This window comes from Carcharhinus amblyrhynchos, chromosome 24 (genome assembly GCF_965287045.1).
Source record: "Carcharhinus amblyrhynchos chromosome 24, sCarAmb.v2.hapA, whole genome shotgun sequence".
In the NCBI taxonomy this organism is placed as follows: Eukaryota; Metazoa; Chordata; class Chondrichthyes; order Carcharhiniformes; family Carcharhinidae; genus Carcharhinus; species Carcharhinus amblyrhynchos.
In genome coordinates this window covers 20,359,159-20,371,416 of record NC_137347.1, presented here as the reverse complement: position 1 = coordinate 20,371,416, position 12,258 = coordinate 20,359,159, and positions in this window count along the sequence as shown.

The following is a 12,258-nucleotide window of genomic DNA, read 5'->3' as shown; positions in this document are numbered from 1 at the left end:
GTTGGACTTTAACTTGGTGTTGTGAGACTTCTTATTGTCATGTGACTTCTTACTACAACATTGGTAAGTGAGAGGTTATCCACTTTGGAAGGAATGATAGTACATGAATTGCATGAATTGTAAAAGAACCCAGTCTGCAGGTGCAGCAGGTGATCAAGAAGGCAAATAGAATGTTGAGCTTTATTGTGAGGGGGATTGAATATAAATGCAGGGAGGTCTTGCTGCAATTGTACAAGGTACTGGTGAGTCCACAACTAGAGTACTGTGTGCAATTTTGGTCCCCTTATTTGCAAAAGGAAATATTGGCCTTGGAGGGAGTACAAAGAAGGTTCACCAGGTTGATACTAAAAATGAGGGTGTCAGCTTATGAGGAGAGATTGAGTAGATTGGGCCTGTACGCATTGGAGTTTAGAAGGATGAAGAGTGGTCTTATAGAGACATATAAGATAATGAAGGAGCTAGATAGGGTAGAGGTAGAGAGATTCTTTCCACTTAGAAAGTAAACAAGAGGACACAGCCTCAAAATAAGGGAGGGGGTCAGTTTAGAACAGAGTTGAGGAGGCACTTCTTCTCTCAGAGGGTAGTGAATATCTGCCCATTGAAGCTACCTCATTGAATATGTTTAAGTCACGGGTAGATAGATTTCTGATTGACAAGGGAATTAAGGGTTATGGGGAGCAGGCGAGTAAGTGGAACTGAACGACTTTCAGATCAGCCATGATCTTATTGAAGGGCAGGGCACGCTTGAAGGCTAGATGGCCTACTCCTGCTCCTATTTCTTATGTTTTTATGTTCTTGACAGTCAGGTACTTTGATATTCAGTAGATGGTATTCCAGAGAATGGAGTGAGCATTCAGCCCAGACAATTCCTGTCAGAAAGTGAAGGGTTTGAAACTCCAACCCCAAACTGAGTCCACATCTGATTTCTGGCTTCACGTTCCATAGGACATTTGGGTCTGATTAACCATAAAACTCTCTTTCCATAGAAATCTAACCACCATTTCGGCAGACAGGTGTTGGTTGGTTATGGCCGTAAGAGCATTCATATGTTGGCCTCTCATAAGCAGGCTGTGAATTTTCATATTCAGAGGATGAAGCAGAAAGTCACGCAAAAGGATGGGAATGCGTCAAAAGCAATTTCTAATATTTTTTCTGACAAAGCCCACCCCCACTACAGCTAGACAATTACGTGTAAAAAGAATAGCCTCTCATATTTCCAAAACGTAATTTCCTCCCCTCCGCCACCTTCCCCGACAACGATGTTTGTAGAACAACATTACAGCAAAGTCGAACAGACTTCCGCTGTAGATAATTCCTTCAATATAAGTGGTGAATGAATTGGTCCTGCCGCTTTATTACCCAGCGTTAAGGGCATTTAAATAATTTTACAGCAAGACCAACACACGTATCAGAGATATGAAGTACTATATACAATCCACCCTTCGAAATTTACTAAATCTAACTGTTTATTTTAATGCAAACGGGAAAGAAACACATTCGAAATAGCTCAGATGAAACAGAAGTAGCGGTGGAAATAATTTGGCAGCCATTAGAAGCTATTTTCACTATAAATGATAATAAATGGGCAAAGTTAGTTCTCCAAAGGAATGCTATCAATTGTCTAAAGTCACAAATATGTAATTATAACCTCGTTCTACAGCAACCAACAATGCTACATCCACTTGGTGCTCACTGTCAAACGCAGTGTATGTCTGGACTCTATAAATGCCACTGTTGTGCCAACCCGATGTAAATATTACCTCCTAAAAAAAGACTCCTTCTCGGGGTTTTCCTGTTTTCTCACCTGTGTACAGATCGCTCCCATCCTTCCCGCCACATTATTCCGGCCGAAAATTAAACACCATGTAACCCCCTCCCCGACAAACAATTAAAAACACAGGTCCCTGACGTCAGGGAACTAAATCAAGCACTTCCTTCCTATTTCTTCACTCGCATGAGTGGGTCGCCTTTTCTTTCTTTACGTTTCTGTATTTCCCTCAACATTTCGTCAAAAGTATTCTTCTGTCAGTTGGTCAGACATGGCACTTTCAGTTGTTCCCTGCTTTCCACCGAATCGGTAAAATGCAATAGAAATACAAATAAGGTAAATGTTTATATAACAGCGTGTGAACTGGAAGGCAGGAGCCAACTGGAGACGAACAAAAGACATGTTATCATGACATGTTAAGTGAAATTTTCATTGTTATCCTGAAGTTGACCTTTGAAAAGTTTTCTGCAAATGTTTTTAAGTCACCCTTAATTAAAAGTTTCACCTCCGAGTGCACGTCCGGAATATGGAAACTGGTAACACAGATCAAAACGGATAACGTTCCAGCAAAATGATGCAAACTGTGTTGATGTATTCTTATCAGACAGCTCTTATCAAGTCATACTTGACAACCTATGTGAATGCAGTGTTTTCGAGCTATGGCTGCAGCTGCATCGAGAGCTACAGGCCAAGGGCTGCCCAACACCATCCGGGTGAAGGCTTCGGGAGGAGCCTGTGGGCCACAACTGTGTCGTGAAGACGGTACTGCTCGAGTGCTGCGGGTTCCAAGCAGCAGACGTCTACGGTGTGGCTGAATACAGCAACCAGCCCTATGTGGACGTCAGTTTCAGGAGCTTGTCAGGATGCCTCAAGTTCCTGACAGCCCTCAAGGAGAAAGGCAAAGAGGGGCCCCTCTCCATCCTGACGGCGGAGCCCCTGTTCACCGTGCCGTCCCAGTGGAACCGGGTTATCACCTTCCAAATGTATAACCCCTACGTCTCTGCGGCTGATGTGCTGACGTTCCTGTCCAGGTACGTGGAGGTGAAGGGTGAGAGCGTGGACGTGATGGACAAATACCTGATCTGGACCTGTAAGAGACAGGTGGGAGTGACTCTCAAGACTGAGCCCAACGGAGGCTTCCTGCACCCACCCTCCAATTTTGCCATCGGGGGGAATCGAGGCTTCCTGTACTACGCGGGACAGCCACGAGTGTGCCGCATCTGCAGCAAAACCGGCCATTTTGCTGCAAGCTGCAGCACCACCTTCTGCAGAAACTGCTTGAAGGAGGGGCACGTGACAAAGGACTGCAAAGACAGCAAATGTTGCAACCTGTGTGGGGAGGCTGGCCACATTTACAGAGCCTGCCCCAAGCGGAAGGTCACTTATGCCCAGATCACCGGAGGCGGAGTGAAGAAGACAAGTGCCCCTGCCACCTCAGAGGAAAAGACCACCGGTACAGAAGCAGGCCCAGAGAAAGCTTCTGAAGGACGAGTGGACCCCCCAGTGCAGCAGGAGGACGCATCGACAGCACCACCAGCAGAAGGCGCAGAGGCCATGGAACAGGAGATCGCGGATCCCGAGAGCCCCTGGCAGTGCGTCAAATCGAGGAAAAATATCCGGAAAAGGAAATCCTTGGCACCTTGAGCTTTGAGTGGTGATGTCTCCTCAGACGAGGAAAGAAAAGCTGTCAGACGACGAAACCGCAAGAGGTTCAATTTAAAAGCGGCGGTGGATCCACAGGTGACACAGACAACCAACGCCATCACAGCACCAGTGGACCATCCAGACGATGGAGGCAACAGTGCGGCCGCAGCGATCCTGACCCCGCAGAGCAGGAACAAGGACACTTACACCGTCCAATACAAAGACCGGCCAGCAACCCCGGCACCAACCGACGGCCACATGACACCGACGATGTCACCCAGTCGCCGGTGGGGATCTGAGGCAGGGTCGGACTGCTACATCAGCCCTGCAGAAATTTGTCAGCGCCACAGGAATGCAGCACCTGGTGCATGCTGACTGACGGAGATGTAAGAACTGACAAATCTTTAAAGACATTTTTAAAGTAAAAAAGTTTGCCTCTTAACGTACGCAGTATTAAAGACGGGTTGAGATGTACGGCCACATTATCCTACCTGGCCAATGTCAAGGCTGACCTGCTGTTCCTGCAGGAGTGTGGGATACCTCACATCAGCAGCTACAGGCCTTGGTCGAGCGTGTGGTCCCACGGACCGTCCATCTGGTCAGGTGGGAACGACTGCCGTTCCTCGGGCCTCGGCATCCTGCTGCGGGGAGGTGGCTTTACCATCTCCGAAGTTAGGGAGGTGGTGGGGGGCCGCCTCCTCGTAGCAGACGTCACGTACAAAAACTGCCCTCTCAGGTTGATTAATGTGTATGAGCGGCTGGTGGTTTTTGAGCAGCTGCCACTGCTGCTCACCACCTCCAGGCCGGTCATTCTGGGTGGGGATTTCAATTGCATCATTGACAAGGCCGACCGATCCAGCAGGGCTGAAAACAAACTGGATGCTACGTCCAGAGCCCTGCTGGAGACGGTCAAAGATGCCAAGCTGCTCGACGTCTTCAGCAACCCAGCAGATGGAGGGCAGCGCAGGTACACATGGTCGCGGCCCGACGGGTCAGTCTGCTCCAGGATCGACTTTATGTTTGTGTCCCGCACGCTTACGGTCAGGCCCACTAATGTCAGGCCGGTGTTCTTTTCTGACCACTGCCTCCTGCTGGCCAACTGTCAGCTGGAGGCAAACCAGAAAGTGGGCAGGGGGTCCTGGAAGCTGAATGTAGAACTGTTGACCCCCAGAGAACCTCAAGGAACTCAGGAGGGTTTACCATGGTTGGAGGACCATCAGAGTCTCCATGGAGTCAGAGTCTCCATCGCTCTGGTGGGAAACCATCAAAGACAACATCAAAAGGTTCTTCATTCGCAAAGGGGTTCAGAAGGCAAGAGAGAGATGGGGGGAAATGTCCCGACTCCAGAAAAGCATGCAGGAACTGCTCCAACTGCAGTCGATGGGGGTTGATGTCAGGGAGGATCTCCAGGAGGTGAAGAGCCAGCAAGCCTCGCTCTTTGCCTCAGAGGCCACCAAGGACATCTTCCGGTCCAGGGTCTGCTCCATGGAGCGGGATGAAAAGTGCTCGCGTTTCTTCTTCCAGGAGGTACACAGAGAAACCTCTGTGATCAGCAGCCTGAAGGAAGAAGACGTCTCAGTAAGGTCAGCACAGTCTGACATTCTGAGGATCTGCAAATCCTTCTATGCCGGACTATATGACCTGAAGCCAACAGACAGCATGGCCTCCCAGTCTTTCCTGTCGTCTATCACGCAGGTGTTAGACGACAGCGAGTGGAACAGCCTGGACAGACCGGTATCTCTGGACGAGCTGACCAAGGCCGTCGAGTCCTTGCAGAAGGGTAAAACTCCCGGAAGTGACGGCTTACCGGCTGAGTTTTACTCGGCGTTGTGGGACTTGACAGGCCCGGACCTCCTGGAAGTATACGAGAGTATGCTTCAGGAAGGCAGGATGTCAGAATCCATGAGGAAAGGCATCATTACCCTCATCTACAAGCAGAAGGGGGAAAGGGAAGAAATTCAAAATTGGCACCTCATCTCAGTATTGAACGTGGATTACAAAATTCTGGCCAAAGTCATCGCCAACCAGGTCCAGTCTGCTCTGGGGTCAGTAATCCATCCTGATCAAACCTGTGCTGTACCCGGAAGGAAGATCTCTGACAGCCTCGCGCTACTCAGGGATACGATCGCCTACTCGCAGGACAGGCAGGTGGATACGCGCCTCATCAGCCTAGACCAGGAGAAGGCGTTTGACAGAATAACGCACAGCTACGTGATGGATGTGCTCTCCAAAATGAGCTGTGGGGAGGGAATCCGCAATTGGATCCGGCTGCTCCACACAGACATCAGTAGCGCTGTTTCAGTCAATAGGTGGGAAACAGATAGCTTCCAAATCGGGTCTGGAGTCAGACAGGGCTGCCCTCTCTCCTCCGTCCTTTTTGTGTGTTGCATTGAACCCTTTGCTGAGGCCCTCAGAAGCGACCCAGGCATCAAAGGGGTGACAATCCCAGGCAGCAGAGGCACACAGGTCAAAGCCTCCCTGTGCATGGATGACGTGGCTGTCTTCTGCTCGGACCCCCCGTCTGTCCGCAGGCTCCTCCAGGTCTGCGAGCAGTTTGAGCTGGCCTCGGGAGCCAATGTCAGCCAGGGTAAGAGCGAGGCCATGTTCTTTGGGAACTGGGCTGACAAATCCTTTGTCCCCTTCACCGTCAGGGCAGATTACCTGAAAGTGCTGGGGATATGGTTTGGAGCGGCAGGAGCATGCACCAAAAACTGGGATGAGCGCATTGCGAAAGCCAGGCAGAAACTGGGCTGGTGGGAGCAACACTCCCTCTCCATGACAGGAAAATACCTGGTGATCCGGTGCGAGGTGCTGTCTGTGTAGTTGTACGTGGCGCAGGTGTGGCCTATCCCCAAATCCTGTGCTGCAGCAGTGACGCGGGCCATCTTCAAGTTTATCTGGAGATCAAAGACGGATTGCATCCGGAGGGAAGCGATGCACAAATCTCCAGAGAACGGAGGGAATAACATTCCCAATGCCGCCCTCATCCTGATGGCCACCTTTGTGTGCGGCTGCATCAAGCTGTGCATAGATCCTCGGTACACTAACAGCAAGTGCCACTACTTTTTGAGGTTCTACCTGTCCCGAGTGTTGCGAAGGATGGGTCTGGCCACACTGCCATGGAACACTCCGAGTAGTTGGACCGTACCACAGCACCTGTCCTTCGTGGAGAAATTTTTCCGCAAACACACCTTTGACCACATGGCAATAAAGCAGTGGTCAGCACGTAACGTCCTTGGGGCCCTGAGAGAAAAGGAGACGGCGGATCCTGTCGGATGGTTCCCTGAGCAGACTGTCAGTGTCATCTGGCAGAACGCCTCATCACCAGAACTGACAAACAAGCACCAAGATCTGGCTTGGCTGGTGGGGAGAAGGGCACTCCCCGTCAGATCCTTTATGCACACTTGAGGTCTCAACAGGACCGCACACTGTCCTCAAAGCGGCTGCGGGGCTGATGAGATGGTCACACACCTCCTTGTGGAATGTGCCTTTGCAAAGAAGGTCTGGAGTGAGATGCAGTGGTATTTGTCGAGGTTCGTCCCGAGCACTCGGTGACGCAGGACTCTGTGCTCTACGGGCTGTTTCCGGGGACACACACCGAGGCAAATATCAACTGCTGCTGGAAGGTCATCAACTAGGTGAAGGACACACTTTGGTTCGCCTGAAACTTGCTGATCTTCCAGCTGAAAGAACTGTCCTCAACCGAGTGTTGCAGACTGGCACATTCCAAGGTCCAGGACTACGTGCTGAGGGACGGGCTGAAGCTTGGGGCAGCCGCCGCAAAGGCACAATGGGGAAAGGCCACACTGTAAGGCCTTTTAACGTAGGCACACCGAGGGCCCGGGAACTGCAGAATACCCTCGGCCTGCGTAACTGTGTGCCAATCTGAGCAATAACGGCACACAGTAATTTATTGAGGTATGTATTTAGCTTTAAGTATTGAAATGTAATGACTGTAATTTGTACAAGTCTGGAAAAATGTTTTGATTCTGCACTGTTTGCAATTGAAAGCCATGTAGATTTGCAATAGTTTAAGAACAAAGAACAACCCAGCACGGGAAACAGGCCCTTCGGCCCAACGAGCCCGCGCCTACACCTCCTACACCTACCCTGCCCTGCGTGTATGCAAGTGGAACCCCTAACTTAGCCAGATGCAGGGGAGAATAGTGTCAATTTGTTACACCAATCAGCCTAAGAGCACATCTTTGGGGTGTGGGAGGAAACCGGAGCGCCCGGAGGAAACCCACGCAACCACAGGGAGAATGCGCAAACTCCCACAGACACTGGCCCAAATCCATGTATCTGCACAGCTAGCAGTACTAGTCACTGAGCTGTTGTGGCACCCGTCTACCGGTCCAGGATTTATTTGAGATTTTTATGAATAAAGTATATTTTTGGAAAAAAAAACCTATGTGAATGTGATAAAGGTAAACTGCCCCTCCTCGAACTTTTTTGGACTGTCTGCAATCTTTGACATACCTTCCTATCCCAGTGTCCCTTTACAGGTGGGACTGAAACCACCTGATTCCATTCTTATTTATCCAGTTATAATCAGAGAATCGCCCTCAATGGTATCTCTTCGCACACACGCCGTTACTTCTCGTGTCCTCTATTTAAGAATCTATCCTTGGCAACTTCCTATTTCACATCCACATGCTGCCCCATGATAACAGCATCCAAAAATACTGTTTCAGGTTTCACATGTACACTGATAACGCTTAGCTCTACCTCACATCACCATTCTCGGCCTGCCTTTGGCTGGTGGTAGCAGTTGGTACACAAGAGTGGATCCTGAGTCTTGGCTGCTGAGTAGGGGGTAGGGTGGATGGGAAGAAAGGCGTACGTATGTGTAATGAGGGGAGAGGGGCTTTACTGAATCTCCCCTCACCAGGAAACATGGAAAGGCTGAAACCTACGCACTATTTAAAATACTTCTTTTAAATAAGTATAAGTACTTCAAAAAGATTTTTTATATTTACATGCAAATGGTAGTTTTATGGTCCCTTGGAGTTATCTTTTATTTGAGGCCCTTTTGTTTTCAATTTCATTAAACATTGATTCCTCCCAAATCATTTTTGTCCTTTATTTTTAATATCGTGTATAAAGAACCAGAATTAAGATTCATTTGATCCATCCAAATCTATGCCTCAAACTGCTGATGGTGATGTGAGGTGCATTAGCTTGGAAAATGACTGAAATAGGCAGTATTTGTGAATTAAACCATTCATTATTTGATAGCTGGAGGGCTGTAGAATGATTTTGTGTGTATTCCTCTTGTTGCACAGTTGGACGTTTGGAAGTCAGTATCCTGACTTGTTTCAACAGAAGTATCAAGGGGAAAGAAACTTGAAATTAGCGGAACAAAGCCCAAGAATATTGGAGTGTGCTAATTGCTTGCAATTCATTTTTAAAAGGGACTGCAGATGTGAGACTCAACTCCAACAAGTTACCTTGCGTCAAATACAATTTTAATTTTGAAAATAGGTATGTCTCTCATACGCCACAGAAAAATATTCTAGATTTAATGTGTAATATATAATTTTTTTGTGCTGTTATCCAAAGAAAAATTCAGCACAGATACAGAAGGTGATGTTACCTACATGACTGTATCACTTAATGAAGTTAATAAGAATGAAAAAGAAATACTGAAAACCAAGAAGTAGCCACAAAACCACAAAGTAACCCTTGAGAAAACTGCACAAAGCCTTCATAAAAAAAGGTATTTTTAGTCCCTGATTTATACATTGTTTTCCTTTAATTTGGGTGGGATTTCAAACTGCTTGTAGTTTTTTGTGATCTTCCAAAAAAAAATGGAATGCAGGGAATTACAGCACCTTATTGCTTCTATTTCAGCTAAGGTTCTATGGTGTTTACCACATCAATTTAGCAAATTCTAAGCTCTTGAAAAATAAGGAAAATTATACTCCTATCTGCTGTGCTTTGCAGGTGGTTAATAATCAAAGGGTTGACACTAGTTTGTCAATTAATCCCTTTGAGGACAATTAAGCAACTAGTGTGTTGTTGGTGTGGTGTATTTTTATAAGAAACTCTCAGTTCTATTTCCATCATTTGGTAACATTAATCAATACTCAATACTGAATACTCAGTTATATACAAACTGAAAAGTGTCTCTCAATCGAATATCTTTCAATTTTATCTTCTGCAGACGAGAGCACTTCAAATTGGAAAGCGCCCTGTGAAACAACAGGTAGTTGTCATAGTTTACTTTAGAAATGTTTTCCCGCAATACTATACAACATTGGATACATGTCACTGTTTCTATTTGAATTATTTTTGGAAGATTGCAATGAATGCTCTTCGAAGTGATTCAAATACAGCGGTGAATCTGAATTGTAAGTTTCTGATCATGGCAAGGTCACTAGGACTGGGAAGGGAAGCTATTTGAGTAGTTAATGTGCTTGTCACAGGGAGGGATAGTAGGTGAAAATTGGTAATGGCAATTTGCTATTATCCACAAAAGACAATCAACATCTTTTTCCTTTCAAGAAGTCATGGTTATCTACCTATTAGAGGGTACTGGCAGAGCATTCAACAGTACTTTGAGTGTTTCTGGGGTGTGTTACATAAGGTGAGGAGTTTAAAGAGGGGAAGAAAAGTAAAGATTGTGACCAATGTACAACAAAAAGCTACATTTATATAGTGCCTTTAAAGTCCTAAGGGACTTCACAGGAGTATTTTCAAACAAAATTTGACACCAAGCCAAATAAGAGACATTAGGACAGATGACCAAAAGCTTGGTCAGAGAGGTAGGTTTTAAGGAGTGTCTTAGAGGAAGTGAGAGATGTAAAGAGACAGATAAGTTTAAAGGTCTAGGGAGCTGAAACATTTCCCCCGGTGGAGCAATGAAAATAAACGATGTGCAAGCAATCAGGATTGGAAGAGTACAGAGATCTCAGATTTGTCACGTTGGAAGAGATCACAGAGAAAGGGAAAGCTGAGGCCATGGAGAGATTTGAAAACAAGGATGAGAATTTTAAAGGTGTTGTCAGACCAGGAGTAAATGTAGGTTAATGAGAACAGTGGTGATGGGTGAACAGGACTTGGCATGAAGTAGGTTATGGGCAGCCCGTAGGTGAACTTGTTTACTTAGAATGGAACATGGGATTCCAACCAGGACAGTATTGGAATAGTCAAGTCTGTAGATGATAAAGGCATAATTAAAGTTTTTTTTTAGCAGCAGGTAATTTGAACAGGGATAGTTGTGTGAGGTTATGGACATGAAAGTGGGTGATTAGAAAATTTGGCGTCAAAAAAAGTCAACTCAATTAGATACCAAGAGGGTGATTCTCCCAACCTGTTGTGCTGCTCGAACAGCGCAGTGGGCTGGAAGACATCAGCGAAGGCTGTCTTGCAGACTTCCAACTGGGTGTCAACCTCTGCGAATCTCCCAGCTTAAGATATCCAGTGTAATCAGCTCTGCACTGGAAATCAGCGCAGAGCAGATTACAATATGGAAATCATGATTTTCATTTCATTTCAGCCCAGGGCTGAAGTCTCTGGGCCTGCTAGCGTCTCCGAGCCTGCTAGCGTCTCCGGGCCTGTTAGGAGTGTTCACTTGAGTGGGATTTATTACTGCTCCCCACTAATAGGGAACGGGCAGCCAATACCGCTGAAGGGAAGAGAGGCCATTGAGCCCTACCCAGGAAGTCAAGGGTAGGGGGTGCCCCTTGGACAGTGCCAATCACTGCCAGCCTGGCTCCCTGTCAGTGCCCAAGGGGTACTTTGGCACTCCCCACTGGGCAGTGCCAAACGGATGGGGCCTGTTGGGGGCCCAATCGGACCCTGCTGCCACTCTGCACTGGGATCACAGGCAGAGGGAGGGAAGAGATGATCGGGGCATCCAAGGAAGAGACAGATCATTTAAGAAGTTTGAGTGAACAGTTGAACTGATTGTGTACTCAGACTAGACCTGATGCTAATTGTGTTATTTTGAAGCATGCTACAGTTGAGGAAGTCCTGAGAGGAAAAAGACATTAAAGAAATTAAATTCAGGGAAGTATACACTCAAGTTTCAGAGTTGGATGAACTGGAAGATGCGGTTAGTCATTTTTTAGTGATGCTTCACATGCCACTCTTCCAGATTGATATTGCAGATTCTAGCGCAATGGGGAAAGAAAAATAAACATTGCCCATTGGTTTGGGAAGCTAAGAAAATAACAAGTGTAATGAAAACTGCTGAAACACTGGCATTAATAGAAGCAATAGGTATGGGGTCTACTCATTCAATATACTGGCAGAAATACTGTGCAAGGAACAAAGTGAGAAACATTTGCCCATAGAATGTCATGATGTCCACCAAAATGTTTACACAATAAAAGGTGTCGCTGATAAAAGGCTAAAAACAGTCTTAGCTAGCATTAAATATTAGAGACAAGGGAGATTTCTAAGATAAAATGGGTTGATACAAGTCACCAATTATCATACCTTTTACAAAAATAAATGCCTGCTCCAAGAGATTACTAAATGTATCGGAAGGAGGACATCTTATGTTTTAATTATGAAATGGAAAAACATTTTTTTGCTTTGTAATTATTGTGCAATCAATAATGTGAATTACATTTCTTTGTTTAGAACATAAGAACATAAGAAATAGGAGCAGGAGTAGGCCATCTGGCCCTTCGAGCCTGCCCCGCCATTCAATAAGATCATGGCTGATCTGTCGTGGCTCAGTTCCACTTTCCTTCTTTTTGGGTTGAAAAAAATGTTCTTGAATTTTTCAAAACTTTAATTTGAAACAAAGAGAGGGAAATCTATCAATGTACCTGCAATTACATTGTTAAGCCAATTGTGTTGTTAAAAACATATGATAAGGATAGGCTCACCTA